Source organism: Accipiter gentilis, chromosome 16 (assembly GCF_929443795.1).
Source record: "Accipiter gentilis chromosome 16, bAccGen1.1, whole genome shotgun sequence".
Lineage (NCBI taxonomy): Eukaryota > Metazoa > Chordata > Aves > Accipitriformes > Accipitridae > Astur > Astur gentilis.
Window position 1 is genome coordinate 7,493,290 of NC_064895.1, and position 16,866 is coordinate 7,510,155.

Below are 16,866 nucleotides of genomic sequence, written 5' to 3' on the forward strand. Positions count from 1 at the left end.
CCCTAAAAACACTTTTTACCAGCTCCAAATCTCCATTTCTTCTACTGACCATAGGTAAGTTGTTTATACTCATGAGGCTTCCAGTGCCAAGCTTGTGCCTTATCTCTTACCAGCCGAAGCATGTACTTCCCTGTTCCGCATCCTGTGTCTCCGCTTCCAAAGGCCTCTGCAGTTGAACCAGGTCTGCATTTCTCTGCTTTATGTCATTATGTTAAAGTCATAAATACCTCATTCTACATTGAGAAACTGCTTGTTACAGCTATCTATATAAAACTGTGGTTGTAATACACAAAGATAAACAAAAGAAAAATAAATTAGCCATAGGCTTCCGTTGTGTTGCCTCAAGGCGGGGGGGGGTTGTTAATTTGATCTGAATAAGAAAGTCACTCAAAATTTTCAAAGTATCTCTTAAAATACTCTTTACCAGAGCTAACAGTATAAAGAAAAAGAGGATAGTATAGGTAATTCTACATCCCTTCAGATGCTGGGAACTCCAAGTTGTGTGGTATCAAACAGACCCCAACCAAGGCACAGCATGCTGTTAAGGTCCTGTCCATAGAAATGTTACCTCGTTTTGGTCATTTGAACTCTTATAGGACTTTCTTAAAGGAAAGCAATCCTATTAGCTATTTTTACTGTCAGATAAAAAGGATGTTCACATGAGAACTTCTTGCTGCCCTTCTAGATAAAGGCAAAGACACCCAGGTGGTGTATTAGCAGAGTGGGAGCTGCCCACACGCTCCTCTGTTACAATTAGCCGGCTGCCTTCATCCTGCGGCCAGGGGAGACGTGCAGCACGGCACAGGGCTGAAAGCCGCGCTGTACATGCATGATAGCACAGCACACGCCTGTGCCCAGTCAGGTTAACTGTTGTGTGGATCACTAACTCCTCAATGTATGATGGTCTTCCTGTCAGGATCACTACTCCCGCTCTTTTAGAGAAATTGCTGTCACTGCTAAACAAAGCGAAACAAAGCTGCAGGTAAGTCAGGAAAAGTTGAGACCGACCAGTTGTCTCAGTCCTGAAACCCTGCAAATGCAGTACAAAAATTATGGCTTCTTACTAACAATGGCAATACTGTATTGCAGGGCTACATGATTATAAATCGAAAAATATAACAAGTATTATTGATACAATTAATTGTCTTATTATAGAACTTGGGCTTGCAGCTGAGGTAGGGACACCATCATTTGTACCTTACAGTGTAAAAGCTTGTTTCATGTTCAAGTGGATTAACATCTATGAAAACTAAAGGAACAACCCTTGCCTACAGTTTGAAAAATGTTTTTTTTTAAAAAAGACTGATTATTTGAATATATATATGTTTCTAAGCATTAGTGAAATGAGCAGAATTAGGTTAAGTATAGCACACTGAATCTGAAGAATTTGCATGAAGTATGTAACTGAATTCCCACCCTAAAAAAGCTGAAATTCTCAGGGCAAGTTGAGAGGAATAATAACACAATGAAAAGGCAGGGAACGGACTGAAAGTATTTAAAGCTAAATTAACGTATATCCAAAGGTTATGCACGTCATGTTAGCAATAAATACTGAAAGAATAAAAAAGGTCAGTAGGGATGCAGAAGAAAGTCTAAAAACAATTGAAGCAGGAAAATAGCCTATCAAAGATGTAAAATATCCAGTAAGAACTTAGAAGAACTTCGAATGAACCCTGGATGGGGAAAGTAATATGGAAAATAATAAAAGGAAGACTCAAAGTGATGTGGTGTTACGAGCATATTTTAAAAAGTGTCATGACTATCTCTATTTAATATAAGGTGTGGTCATGGCAACTGTGAAATCAGGTCCTTCATTGCTGTAACCTAGAAGGAAATAGATGCAGATTATTTCAAAAGTCTACCATGAAATTCATAATGAATTAAAGCTACTTTGAGGACAGTTTTATCTGTGTTCAAGTATGAAAGCACAAAAGCATCAGGATGCTACTTCACCTTCTACCTTTTTCCTGTTCCCTTCTCCCCTCCACAGTATTTTTAATTAGGATTGAATGACATTGTTCAATTTTCAAAATAATTTATTTCAAGTTTGAGCATCAGGCAACAGAAAATTACAAACAGGTACGATGCACAGAGTAGAAAGAAGGAAATTCTCTTCTTTCACACAACAGCCTAAGCCTTCCTGATTTTAAGTCAGTGATGGCTTAATGCAAAATAAAATGCTGGAACAGACACTGGGAGTCAAATGTGTGCTCAACACAGGACTGACTTTGAATTCAGACCAGACTTCAGATACCACCAACGGTAGTTTGGCAACTTTTCCAGGCAACTTGTTCCAGTGTTTGATCACCCTTGTGGTGAAAAAGTTTTCCATATAACTACCTGGAATTTACCTTGCTGCAATGTCCATGACTGCCTGTTCTTTCTCAATGTTCAAGAAGAATCTGGCTCTGTCCTTTCCTTCATCACCTGTTAGGTAGTTGAAGACAGCATTAGATCATCCCTTAGCCTTCTCTTCAAGTTGAACGAAGTCAACTTCCTTGGCCTCCTCTCACACATTGGTGTTCCTCTGCCGAAGGACTTCCTTGTACAGGGAAATACAAAACTGGACATAGCTCTCCACATGCAGTCTCAGAAGAGTCAACTAGATAGGGATAATAATTTCCTTTGACCAAATGGCTGCACTTTGCTAATATGGCCCAGTATGCAGTTAGCCTTCACTGCTGCAAGGCTGCATTGCTGAGTCCTGTTCAAGCTGCAGTCCCCTGTTTCTCCCTTTCTCTTTTTGCTTTGATGTCCAATCCCTCAAAAAACTAGTTTAAGTTCCTACTTGCCAGATCAGCAAAGCTGTTGGCATATGTGGCCTCGGTCTACTTTGTTATCTGATTCCTGCCCCTTCCCAGAAGGCCTTGTTCCTCAAGGAGATAACCAGAGGGATAAAAGCATGTCCATAAAAGCTTCTCCATCTCTCAGTTGACATCCCTGATGCGATATGGCTTGCTTACATCCTTCTCCAATCCCTTATCCTAGTAGTTCAGCAACTCGGCTAGAGCATACCTTCCCAAGGTATCTCCCCCAAGCATTAGAGAGGAACACTCAGCACTTCCTAAAGCCTAGAACACGGATAGCTTTGTCCTCCCTCCTTTTTGGGTCAAGGCCTCTGATGTGACAGAGCCAGTTGTTCCAGGCAGTGCATCACCGTGCTCATTGCACTGAAAGCCTTGCGTGCCAACTGCTGTGTTAAGTGCTAAGGCCCTGCTTGCATACCCTGCTTGCTAGCACTTCTGGTCACTGATGCTCTCTAGGTGTTAGTTAAATCAGATCTCGGTTGCCTTATCGGCAATTACTCCTGCTTTGGGTTTTTGTTTTCCGACTGCAACGTGCTGACTGCAGGAATCCTGAGTATCCTGCACATTTCTTCTCCTGACCCTGTGATCCCAACAACAAATCCATAAGCAGAGGTGAAAGCAGAAACAGTTATCATGGCTTAAGAGATGCCCTCTCAGAGTTTGTCTTTCTAGCTATGGAAACTCATGTTCCCATTTGCTGATCAGCTGCTTTTTTGTGTGCATAAATGTGTCTTTATACCATGTACATGATGACTTTAAATAAGGCAATTATGTGACTATTTTTGCAACTGTTTAATAGCATTATATACAGCTTTCTCAGCTGTGTGAGAACTACATTACCTCACGTTTATTTGATTGATCCAGATTGCAGGATTGCAAAATAAATCTCTTTATTGGAAGTGTGAAAAATAGAAGAATAAGAAAGACAAAATCTTTCACAGGAAGAGACTTTTCCATACCTGACAATATTTCATGAGCTGAAATAACTACCTAATCTACTGGTTGGTTTTGTTACTTTTGGGGGGATATTTTTCACCTGTCTGTCTGTTTCCACTGATAGCACTTTTCTTAAGCATAGGTTTTAAATTCTTTGAGACAGGAACCAGCTATGAGCTCATTACAGGAACCAGCTATGAGCTCATTCTTTACACAACAGAGGGCAATGGGTCTTGATGGATGACTGACGCTCTTGGGAAGCACTACAACAAAACTGTTGGCAATAATTTACAGTTCTGATGAACTATCAAGACAGTGGCTACTCTGCATTTCACATCCAGAGGAAAGAATCTAGAATCTCACTATGCCAGACTGAATTTTTTTATTTATTAGTTTGTTCTCAGGTTTTTTTGGTATGTTCCTTTTAAAATTAAAGTCACTGGGAAGAGATGAGGGGTTGCCCACCAATATCCATGAAGAAAACAGAAGCCTTTTCTTTCCCAATCACGTTGCTGCTGTAGTGTAATTGCTCTGCCCAAGGGCAGAGACGCTTTGAGACTGCGAGGTGCAACACAGAAGAAAGGAGCAAGAAAGAGGTCAGCAAAGCTGACAAATTCAGTGAGAGGAGCAGAGGATGGACAGAGAGGGCCAGGCCTTCATGGTGACAGAAAGAAAGATTTCCTAGGGATGAGGCCAGAGATTCCTGGAAGACACTGAAAGTACTAAAACGAGGACCTTCCTTGCAGGAACACAGTGGTCAAAAACAGATTTTTGTGTAAATCTGTCTCGTTTCTATTCTGTCTTACCCACTTTTTTTTTTTTTTTTTTTTTTTTTTTTTTTTGGTGTGAAAAGGGAATTCCTCTCATTTAGATTTTACTAAAAGATGCCTTTTTGAGTATAAAACCTCTTGTGGTCTTATGGACAGTGCAGCAGGGGGAAAATGTTTAGGGGGATTAACTTAAAGCATAGATTAATTTATGATCCTGTGTGGCACTATGATGCCACCATTAGAAAGCTGCTTTAAATTTAATTTGGGTGCCATTGAAAAAATGGTTTCTCTCAGACTCTCAATGCAGGAGTGTATTTATCTCTCCTCTGAACCCAAAGCAGGACTAATGTGAGCATTTGTCTGCTTAGACACTGTAGGAAAGCCTGTAACTTCTTCATGTTTCTTGCCCCTACTTACAAAACAGAGAGGTTTGCAGTCCAGACTAAGTTGGTTTTCTCCTATACATGTGTTTCTTAGCTATTTTGAATGATCAAACCATGGAAGTTCAAGAAACACTGAGGTAACTAAAAGCTTTTAAAATTTATTTTATTTTTCTTTGGAACAAAGATCTATGCTGATCTAGGAAGCTGCATTTCCATTTCTTCTTAATCTTGAATTCGCCAGGAAGATACACTGAAAATAAGTGAAGCAAATTCCTTTCAAGCTTTTTTTGGCCTTTTTGGCAAACATATGGCCTCCAGTCCCCAATGTGGCACAGAGATCGGCAGTACCTTTTTGTAAGCAAACCGTGTTTCCAGAGTGAGCACCCTTGGCCACCCAGTTCCTCCCTCACTTATTCCCATGTCTTCTCCAAGGACCTTTTCCTTTTTCACCCTCTTTTTCCAGTTCTAAAGACTAAAGGATACTCAGATCCAGCTTCATGCTAAAGTCAACTTATAAAATCTTTTTGTCTTTTTTAAACATTCATTGTTTTTCTTCCTCATGATTCTCACTGGAAGGTTATTGCTAATTCTGGCACCTTTTTAGTATGTCATGTTTTTCCTGCACTACTTCTCACACTTTGGAAGTCTTTGCTACATCTCATACTGGATGTGACAGTAGCATTTTCTTGCTTTCTGTTTGTATAAAAAAATTACCTCTTTGAAAATGTTAGATAAGAGATATATATTTTTAAAAAATATGACTGACAGTTCTCTTATTACATCATCATAAAACTCAATTCTTTTCACTGAAATCAATTTACACCAGTATAAATAAAGTAAAATTTCACCTCTAGAGTCTCTACTGTTCACTGTATTTTCTACTGCTTCAATGTAGTCAAATGGTAAGAGAATGAATGGCAAAATTAATGTATATATACTGTTTTCTGAACAATCAGCTCCTTGTTTTTTTCATTCTCTGCTGATGGATCCCTGTGTTCTGAAGCCATTTCTATTCCAGTTTTTCCTCCTTTTGATTTCTCCACTTCTCAGGAGGGTTTATTCTTTACCTTCTAGACAGCCAGGCTTAAAGAATCAGTGTGACATAGTTTTTATCTATCCCATGGTGCATGCCATCCTCCCTGCAGCTGAGGCTTTTAAATTAATCCCTAACTTCTCTCCAGGTTTTTACATGCTGCTGCAAGGCAAGGGGAGGAGGGAGCATATAGTCTGCAGGCTGTAGCTGTCTGAGAATTATCTGTAGTCTGCTAACAGAAAATTTAGGATAGTGTCCTCTTTTTTTGTAAATGATGACTCAAGTTCTAGTCTCATGACAGTGTAAATCCAACTCTATTACTGGCCTAAACTGAGATCAGAATCTTTTCCATTATTTCGTCTTAGTATGGGTATTCTACAGTCACTTTAGGTTTTAGGCTAGATTTAAGTATGCAACTGACAAAAAATTCTGTATTCCAGAAGAATAATGGGAGAAATCCTCTACTTGGAAAAGAAAATCCTCTCCATTCAATCCATACATTGAAAAGATACTTTGTATGCCTAACCCTGGACCAAGTATTTTTGCAAGGGAGATGTCTATGGATGCCACAGAAGTGGTAAAGTGCACCTCAAGTTAACAGATGGAGAAAGTGTATGGCTAAGCCATTGTTACTCTTGGTGGAAAAGCACTGATACAGAAATGTTATTAACACTAGAAAAGGTTAAACAGTTCTCTCAGCATGGTGACTAAGCAAAATTTCAGCATCCAAGCTCTGCGTGTACCTTCTCTGAGTGGAAGATTAACTCACTGAGTGGAGAAATACTCCTGAAGAGGAGAGGGCTTACACAGGGCAGAGTGCCACCAGGTAAGTGCCTACATCTTGCACCATTAGCTTATTTCTTTCATTTCCAGATTCTATTTGTAAGACAGCATTCTATTTAATAAGTGTAACATCATCTTAGAATGTCTTTTCTCATATCTTCTCCTTAAAAAGGTGGCCACATTCCCCTGTCTTCGTGTTGATGCACAAGCATGTTCCCATTAACTTTGAAGGAGATCCAAACACTGCAGTGAGCAAGCAGTCCCCCTCCCCAGTCACAAAATAAAAGCATCAAATAAATGATATTTTTTTGTGTGCCTGAGATATGAACTCCAATGAAAAAAGACCCTCCAGGCTCTCTTGGAGATGCTAAAAACCTCAAGCCGGGCTGAGAATACAAAATAAGCCTGAAAGCTGCCAATATTTAAATTAGCAGAATCCAGAGGTGGGTTTTTATTGTTTTGTTTATTAATATGAGATAGGATAATCAGGGAGAAAAATGTCATTGTAAAATCAGAACAAAAATAGCACATTTAAGAGCTTGCTTTTTTTTTTTCTCTCGGTGTTTTCTTCATTGAGTTTAATTAAACTCTCCATAGCCTGATGAGCAAACTTCCAATTAAGCTCTCGTAATAAAAGAGTAAACATATAAAATAACTGCCTTCATAGGTAAGCACATTTCAAGTCTAGGTATTCTAGTAAAAGTTAGTGCTGTGAAAGAACTGGCGTATGTTTTTTAAAGTTGTGGTTTTAAAACCGGTATATCCAGAATTAAACTACTATTCTAAAACTAAATGAAAATAGAAGGTATTAAGAATAGATTTTTCATTTTTATAATACTTTAATTCTCACAGTATCATTATGCAACAGGTTGGTGATAACAGCAACATTTTCCAGACGCAGAAATTGAGATGAGTTGAAGGGTCAGTTAACTCAATCTCAACAGAAAATTCTGTACAAGAAGTGCCAGAGGGGTGGGATAGGAAGTAAAAGGCTTGAAGGGAGGCAGAAAAAAAAAGTAATTTATTGTTGCCAACAAGGTCAGGGAGTTATAGATTCAACAGCCTCCAACCCAGCTACTAGAAACCAAGAGGCACTCTAAGCCCAGCTGTCAGCAAAGCATCACGCAGCCGCTCCCTCGCTTCTCCCCCTCAGTGGGATGGGGAGGAGAATCAGAAGAAAAAGGTAGAACTTCGTGGGTTGAGATAAGGACAGTTTAATAGGACAACACAAGGAGAGAAGAAACAATAATACCAATGACACTAGTACAAGAATATATAAGGTGAGTGATACACAATGCAACTGCTCACCACCTGGAACCCAACGCTCAGCCCATTCCTGAGCCATGATTCCTCCTCCCCCCAGCCGACTCCCCCAGTTATATACTGACCATGATGTCATATGGTATCAAATATCTTCTTGGCTAGTTCAGGTCAGCTGTCCTGGCTGTGCCCCCTCCCAGCTTCTTGTGAAAATTAACTCTCTCCCAGCTGAACTCAGGACAGAACTGACTTGAAAGAAAAGAAGAAAACATTCTTTGATAAAGTCAAAATTAGTATCTGATGTTGATGCCAGGAGTCATGACAGTTGGAGAAGAAGAAATTTTGAGAAATCTCTTTCACATGGTAGAGAAACACAGGAGCTCAATTGGCTTCATGAAGTGACAAGAAAAAGAATTTCAGACTTTGACGTTTATAGTGCATGTGTTGATATGTTAATAAAATGCAACATGACTCCAGACAGTAGGTGTGTTAATGCACATACATATATAAAATCATCCTCCTGAAAAAACTTGATTTCCTTGGGAGATGGGAACTATTTCAGCAGTTCCTATAGGTAGAGGAGATTTTATCTGCAGTATTGTTTATATTTTATCTGCAGTACTGTTTACATTCACAGTTGTCCCATTCTGGTCAGGCCCTAAGAATAATATTGTGGGAAGGACATATGACCTTCCAAAATTCACATTCACATAGAGGTTTTGTTGGCTGATCACAGGCATGTTCTTTGTTACCTTTCTGCTTTTCTCTCCATTTTGTTCTTTGTGTTATATATTTTTATGAGATATTGAAATGCTATATAATTATATGACTTTAAGTAATACCATAACAACCTGAACAATGACCTGCCTTTCCCATGGCCATTCACTTTTACCTCTAACAGTGAGCTCATCCTTTCCAGATTGTGGTCTGTGAGGAAATTGCTGAATATAATGCTAAACATAGATACTATAAAATAACTATTGAAGTCAAGTATTAAAGGTATCAAATTTCAAATAATATTCAATGACAGAATTTGACTGAGAATTTACGTTAGGCTTAAAATACTAAATATCTGAATATCTGCATTTAAAAAAAAATAAAATTGTATCCTGACTTATCTGATTTATCTAATCCAGAGTTTCCAGATTAAATGGAAATATAAATGGCAGATTTATATGGCACTTCATCACTGAAGACCAATCCTTTTATTATAATACTGCTGCTGCACATGTTAACACCTTTTTTTAGAAGTGAGTCTCATGGTATCAAGAGCAATGCAGTAAATAAATATCAGTTCTGCTATGTACAGTCCTGGCTTTATTACTGCTCTTAGTATGTAGCTGTGTGTCCTAGCATACCAAACTATTCACAAGTTTAAAAACAAACAAAAAGTCTACTTTATTGTGCTGATTTATATGGAGTTCTGCAACCTCACTTATTCCCTGCATCTATAAATTCTTACTGATATTTGCTATATTTCTGCTCCTGTATAATGCATCTGCAGAACAAGTGTGGAAAGTTAAGTTTGATGCAAACTGTACTGAAGTTAGTAAAGAGTCACCCATTACTTAAGTGTGTTTTCAATAAGGACGCAGATTTGAAAAAAATACTTAGAGAATAGAAATTACATTACTGGCTTGGAAAAGTCACTGAATATGCACTTCCTTTATGTGAATTTCTAGTCAGTTAGCTGCTAATGGCAGTTGATGTGGTTGTTCATTTATTTTAAATAAACTTTCGGTCTGAAACACCAATCATTCAACATTATGCCAGAAAGAATGAATACCAGCAAAATAGAAGTTCTGCATTTCCCACTAAGCCATTTTACCATTATTATTGGTCCAACAAACAGTGGATGATGCATCAGAAATTAATTTCCTCTCAGACTGTGTTACAAGCTAGATTTCAAAAAGAAGAGATCATTAAGAGACCTAGTCTTCTTTTCCTTGGGCCTTTGCAATTGAATTAAGTATGGGCCTTGGAGTGTGTTCGTATTAAGTGTTCTAGATTGGATCAGAGTCCAACTTTGAAGTGAGTATCCCAGTCATCTCCACTTACTTTGCTTTGGTTCACATTGCAAACTGTCTTGGAACACATGGAATGGATTCTTTTTGGAGGAAATTAAACTTGAAATGCACTTCAGTGTCCTGATCCAATGTCGGGGGAGGTTTTGATATGATGCCAAGAGCGAGATTAAGACACAAACGAGGTCAAATGCTGTATAGTCAAAATAGGTTTTATTATCAAAAGTATCAAAATGGTAGTGATAGGATAGAATGGAAGAAAAGGTAGAAATTAAGCAAGCGGTTGGGATAGGATTGCTAGGATAGTCACCACCACGGATCCAGCGGCGTCCCGTTGGTCCTCAGTCTTCAATTCTTTGTTGGTGAAGAAGGCCCCCTACCGCTTGTCTCTATGAGTTTTTTATAGGGCATATTTCAATGATGTCATGCACTGCAGGTTTCGTTCATCACACAACCTTCGCGTGATCAACACCCAAAACTAGTATCTTATCAGCTCCAGCCCCGTTTCCTCCTCTGGATGCCTCAGTGGCCTGGTAATCGTCCTTATTGGCAGCAGTGTCCTGCTTAAACAGGCCATCTTAGAGACAAAGGGCTCAACATAAGCAGTTCACAGTTCCTTGAGAAGATGGTCCAGTCCCCCACACCTGACAATCTTTGAGGCAAATGGTTCAGAATAAGGATTCAGTCTCTTACATTCAGTAACAAGCTTAGTGCTTTCCTGAAGCAAATCATCCTTCAGTTAATGAGGGCCAGCCTAGAACTGACTCAAAGTGGAAAAACCCTGAAAATGTGGTGCCCAAGCCCACCAATTATTTTGCTCTGCACATCCATACTTATTCATTGGCACTGTTGGTCATGGAGACGTAGCCTCAGTGCTCCATGGGGGATGACAGATTGCTTCTAGCTGATACTTTGCTAAGAAATTGGTTGCCAGTAAGTCTCCTTGCTTTATTTTTATGCCATATATGTGACTCATGATGTGCTGGGAAATCCCATGCTAAATAGTTCCTATTGGGTCATACATTTGTTTCCTCTGAAATCTGGAGGAAAAAAACAAACAACAAAACACTACCAAACCAAACCAAACAGAAAAAAAACCCTCAGGATACTTTGGACCAACAAGAGTTCAGGAGTTCTTTGGCACTTCTTTTCCTACGTTTTTTCCAAACAGCAACAAAAGGTTATTTATAGGAAAGTTGTTTAAAAAGGCCTCGTGCAGTTACATTGTAGAAGTACATGATATTAATTAATTTTGTGATTTGTACTTTACATCCTGGAGTGCTGTGCTTATCTCAGGGTTCTCCAATATAAAAGAAACATGGACATATTGGAGCAAGTCCAGCGAAGGACCACTAGGATAAAAAAGTTTTTGGAGTATCTGACATACAAGGAGAGGCTGCAAGAGCTGGGACTGTTCAGCCTGGAGAAGACAAGGATCAGAGGGATCTTATCAAGATAAATACCTGATGATGGGGGTGGGGGAGGTGGGCAGTGGGCATAAACAGGAACACAGGAGATGTCGTCTGAACATAAGAGAACACTTTTTTTAATGTGAGAGTGGTTGAACACAAGAACAGGTTGCCCAGAGAGGTTTTGAAATATTCATTCTTGGAGATATTAAAAACCTGATGGGACATAGCCCTGAGCAACCTGCTCTGTTTTGAGCAGGGACATTGGACTAGATGATCTCCAGAGGTCCCTTCCAACCTCAAACATTCTGTAGTTTGAAAGAATTAAGCAACCAGTACCTTAGTAATGTTAAATGCTGCAACTATTCAGTGCCTACAATTGCACACATTTAGGGTGTCACGGGGGGAAAATGCACCACCACATAGGGTCTGTGTAATTGGACTTGTGGAGTAGTCAGTAAAAATGACAAGATTACCATGTTTCCCACTTGACCACAAAGCCTTTTGGTATTTAAAATATACTGTCATTCTTTATTTCTTGCCAGGTTTTCATGCCTGCTAAATGTGGTCTAGAGATATGCTGTATAAGAGAATATGTTAACATAAAATCGCACCAGAGTAGCTTTTATTTTTCAGGTTTCTCAAAATATGACTGAAATTTTGTAAAAGAAAAGATTATTTTTGTCCAGGCTGACAAGAAAAGCGAGCCTCAAATATGTTATAAAGCCTGTAAAAATCGATCTCATGAATATTTTTGTTTGTTAGAAGTTTTGCAGAATATACATAATAAAGATGGTCAAAATTGTGTACCATCTCTACACCAGTGTTTCTTTAAAGAGGGAAAGAAAGGATTAAATTGTAAAATTGTCATGAGCATTCAGCTAAATGCAGTAACTATTAGATTAAGTATACCGAACTGTGTAGAGCTGTTAATTGGCTAAGATTCCAAAATGTCTTCTACTGATCTAAAATGAGCAATGGAGAGATGCTGCCATCATACAGTACAGTGATCCAGAATTTTCTGCAGCAGTGACTTGCTGGCGAAACTGTAAATTTTTCTTTAATAGCTTTTGGTTCTGACACAATAGCAAAGAATATTTCCAAGGCAATGAAAAAGCTGTATAAAACATAAATATACAGGAGGAACTTAATTTTTCTTCTAATTTTCCTTGAATCAAACAAATTTGAATGATTCATGTGGTTAAAATAGGCAGTAAACACAAGGTCGAGAGCATGGAGTTGCTACAGGAGAAACTTGTCAGTTATGCTGGAAGATCTCTCTTCCTCAGATTTTGTTCTTTCTTAGAATTAACTACTGCATACCCAATGGTGTGACTTATGCTACAATTCAGCTTAAGTAACTTATGTATCTAAGAATGAGCCAGTGCAGTAGTTTCCATCAGTAGGGTAAAAGAAAGCAGTATTTCTGTCTTACTTCATCTCCATCCATTAATAATAAAAATAATAAACCACAAACTTAGCATGTCTTCTAAATTGCAGGTAACTATACCTTCTGGATACACATTTTCTTTAATGTAACAAGTAGGCTGTAATTTGTCTGGTAATTTTTGATTGGCAAATATATATTTATTTGCATATAGTGTAATGCACACAGAAGGTAGTGAGTTGCCCTTCATGGTCCATCTATTCATAGGCTATACAGAGTATGGCCAGCATTCTGGCCATGCCTCAACCCAAAGAAAAACCAATTCTTTATAAAGGAAACAAAGCTGTTTTCATGACCACATCACTTTTAGTGCATCTGCTGGCCCTGACAGCAATATTTTCACTACCCACAGAGACAGTGGTTTTTAGAAAGTGTAGGAGCAGATTAGAGACAGGGCAGGGCTGGTCACTTTGTAACTAGCCAACACTTATATTTTGCATAAAGCAAGACAGAGCTTTCAAATAAGAAGAAAGTTGGCCACTTAGCCAGACTGGTAACTCATCAAAACTCAAACCAGAATTGATCACTCTTGCATGTCAATATGAATATCCCTAAAATTGTATCATAATCAGTGAGATGGGGTTTTTTAACCCCATCTTAAACTCCCCTTTGTCTTAAACTCCCCTTTGTTTCTGTTCCACCACTAAAAGAAATTATCAATGAGGTATAATTTGATAGGTAAACTAGGAATCACAGAATGGCTGAAGTTGGAAGAGACCTCTGGACATCATCTGGTCCAACCCCCCTGCTCAAGCAGGGCCACTTAGAGCCAGTTACCCAAGACCATGTCCAGATGGCTTTTGAATATCTCCAAGGAGGGAGAGTCCACAGTCTCTCTGGGCAAGCTGTGCAAAGTGCTTGATCACCCTCACAGTGAAAAAGTATTTCCTGATGTTCAGATGGACCCTCCATGTTTCAGTTTGTGCCCATGGCCTCTTGTCCTGACACTGGGCACCACTGAAAACAGTCTGGCTTCATTTTATTAGTATCATCCCTTCAAGTGTTTATATGTTGATAAGATCCCACTAAGCCTTCTCTTCCTTAGGATGAACAGTCCCAGGTCTATCAGCTTGTCCTCATAGGAGAGACACATTAGACCCAAGACTGGACTAAAGCTGCCCCAGACTAAAGACCTAGTCATTCAAGTTCTGGTGTGATTATGGAAGGTGTTGTATGAGTCTATTACATCAGTGACCACATTCCTAGTCTTGACTGGGGTTGGCAGTGTTTAGGTCAGTGGTTTCGGCTTTATTGCCTTACTTAATAAGTGCTTCAGCACCCCAGAGTTTGTCACTCTCATTTCAATGGAGATCAAAGGTAAGGACATCTTTTGAGACTGTGTTATAGTTTCTGCTAGCAGTTGAGAATTCGATGCAAGTAGCTCAATAGCTAAACATTTTTAATTGATTATTTTGTGTGTCAGTACAGTGTTTGCTAAATAAAGACTATAGGACTAATGTAGATATCTTCACTATTAACAGAAATTGTATGCTCTTTATGTTTTTCCTTTCTTTTGCATTACATTTACTCATACAACCCCAACGAGCTACTACTTTTTTGCATTCAAAACAGAAGTGAACTAGATATTTTTCCTCTTTTCTACCTCTGGCTTCATGCAAGTACAACAACGTAAAATGCATTTTTGTTTAGGCAGAGATCATACAAGCAGTCTACATTTTCCCACAGCTCTTTCTACTTTGCTGCAGATCCAGGGAATTGAACATGATTGCACTGATATGACAGTTGCTGAACCACTATCCACAGCCTAATGCAAAGCCATATAGCAAGAGCAACTGGAGGCAGAAAAACTCTGGCAGGGATTGCCAGTAGTTGGCCTTTCTCAACTACCATCTCACTCTGAATGAGAAATGGAGACCAGACTACAGCAATTAAATTCTAGACACAGTCAACAGAGGAGTTTGAAGAGATGGAGCTTGAAGTCAAACAAAAGCTGCAAGAGGAAGGTAAAAAAAGAGAAACTTTAGGAGAGCATACATTTATCAATTACATCTGTAAATATTAGAAACAAAGCATTCCTTTTTGCATCTTCACATATGAAAATCTATTTTCTAGGGATATTACCAACTGCTATTAAACTATTACTTTATGTTACTTAAAGGACTTAAACATCTGAAATTTATCAGGTGGCTCCTTTCTTTTACTCCTAAGTTTATATATTGCCCTGTAGATGACAACATGTAGTGTTTAGAGTACATAAAATTTGGAGCATATAAAGTATTCCTTCATTATCTAATGTGAAATGTAGTCAATATAAGGATATGCATCCAGAGTGGTCTGGTTTCCAGCAATGTTTCAACTTTTAGGAGTGCTGTAAAGACATAATTAGACAAGCTTGAGTCTCTTCCTAACAGACAATTGCCTTCTGTCTCTATCCATGGCACACCATCAACACTTCTGTAACTTTTGTTATCTTTTCTACACCTGTCTCTAAGAAATCTCTTCTAAACACACAAAACATTCTGGTTCACCAAAAAGGTTCACAAAAAGTGCCAATAAATAATTTTTGCTAATGTTACACAGCTTATATATGCAGATTTACACTCAAGTCTGTCCAACCTTTTTAAGACAGACAATAGGTCCATATCTTATTAAAATTTAATTTTAACTTAATTCCTTTTGGAGTCAAAATTAAATGTGTTACAGCAAATAGAAAGTTCACAACCTTCCACTTGTTTGCAAGTTATAGGTAACTATCTTGGACAGTATGAAGCAAACATTTCAGCCAAACAGCTGCCCACAATATGCTCTGCTTGGCCAGACTAAATGTAGCACAAAAATATCTTTAATTATTTAATGCCGAGAAAATTTCAAGTACCAGAGAGGAATGTGGTTTATACAGTTAAGTACCTATGGGAAAAGGTTCTGAATATATATGTCTTTAAAAGACGAAATGTGAGCTGACTGCATACCTTTAAACATACCATCACAAACCAACAAGTTTAATGTAGCCATTACATAAAAATCTCAGACCGATTCAGACAGTTCAGTAGTTGAGGTAACTTTCTCCACCAGCTCAGACATGAGGTGATACCTGGATCCCTGCTTCCTTTGACTAATTCTGTAAAAATGATCTTACAGTAATCCCGTTTTATAAATTAATGAGCATATAATACTTGCACTTGCAAAGATTTTAGCACATATTCAGAGATCTGCATTGCAGGTTCCTCACCCACAATGGGAGAACATGGAGGTATATAGAATCAGGACACTTCATAGGTACAAAAAGCAAGTAGATTACTTCATGGGGTGTCTCACACTCCAACTTGAAATACTACAGCCAAGTGGCAAGAGAAATCAACAAAACCATGGCACTCACTTTGTCATGCGTTCCTTTCTTGGAAGCACATTGCATCACCATGAGTAAATAAAATCTGCTCTAAACTTAGTGGGGTGAACAGGAAGGTTGGTGTATCTTGTGTCAGAATATATGACAGGCGTAGAGTTGCAGCTATAGAAACATTTGCATCAAGCAGAAGGCCACCCATACCTACGAAGTATATCTCTCCCACAAAAAGCCTTTACTTGATACGGGTGTCCTGAAGGCAAATGACAACGTAACATGACCCAAGTAAGAAGAGGTACAAATAAGATACCATCATGGATGTATGATCTGTGTCAAGTGTGCACACATGTGTGGCACAATCAAAGAGGGCCTGTGTTTCAGTTTTGGGTTGCTTGTTTTGAAATGATGACTGTTATTAAGAAAGGACAGCAAATTATTAAAATTGTATCTTTTATGTCTGAAGTACACCATGTATGTAAAAGTACACTCACAAAATGCAACCCTGTGAAGGGTTCTCTAAAGGGAGCTATTTTGTTCATGAGGAAATCTCATGACCTGATAGCTGTTTATAAGGAGGGACCAAAGGTCTATTCTGGACCCCTTTTTTAACACACTTTAAAACAGTGCTTTAAAATGCATGTCAAAATTCACTTAGGGTATAAATGGGTTTGTTTTCTTGTGGAGTTGTGTAGATTGCAATAAAAATAAAC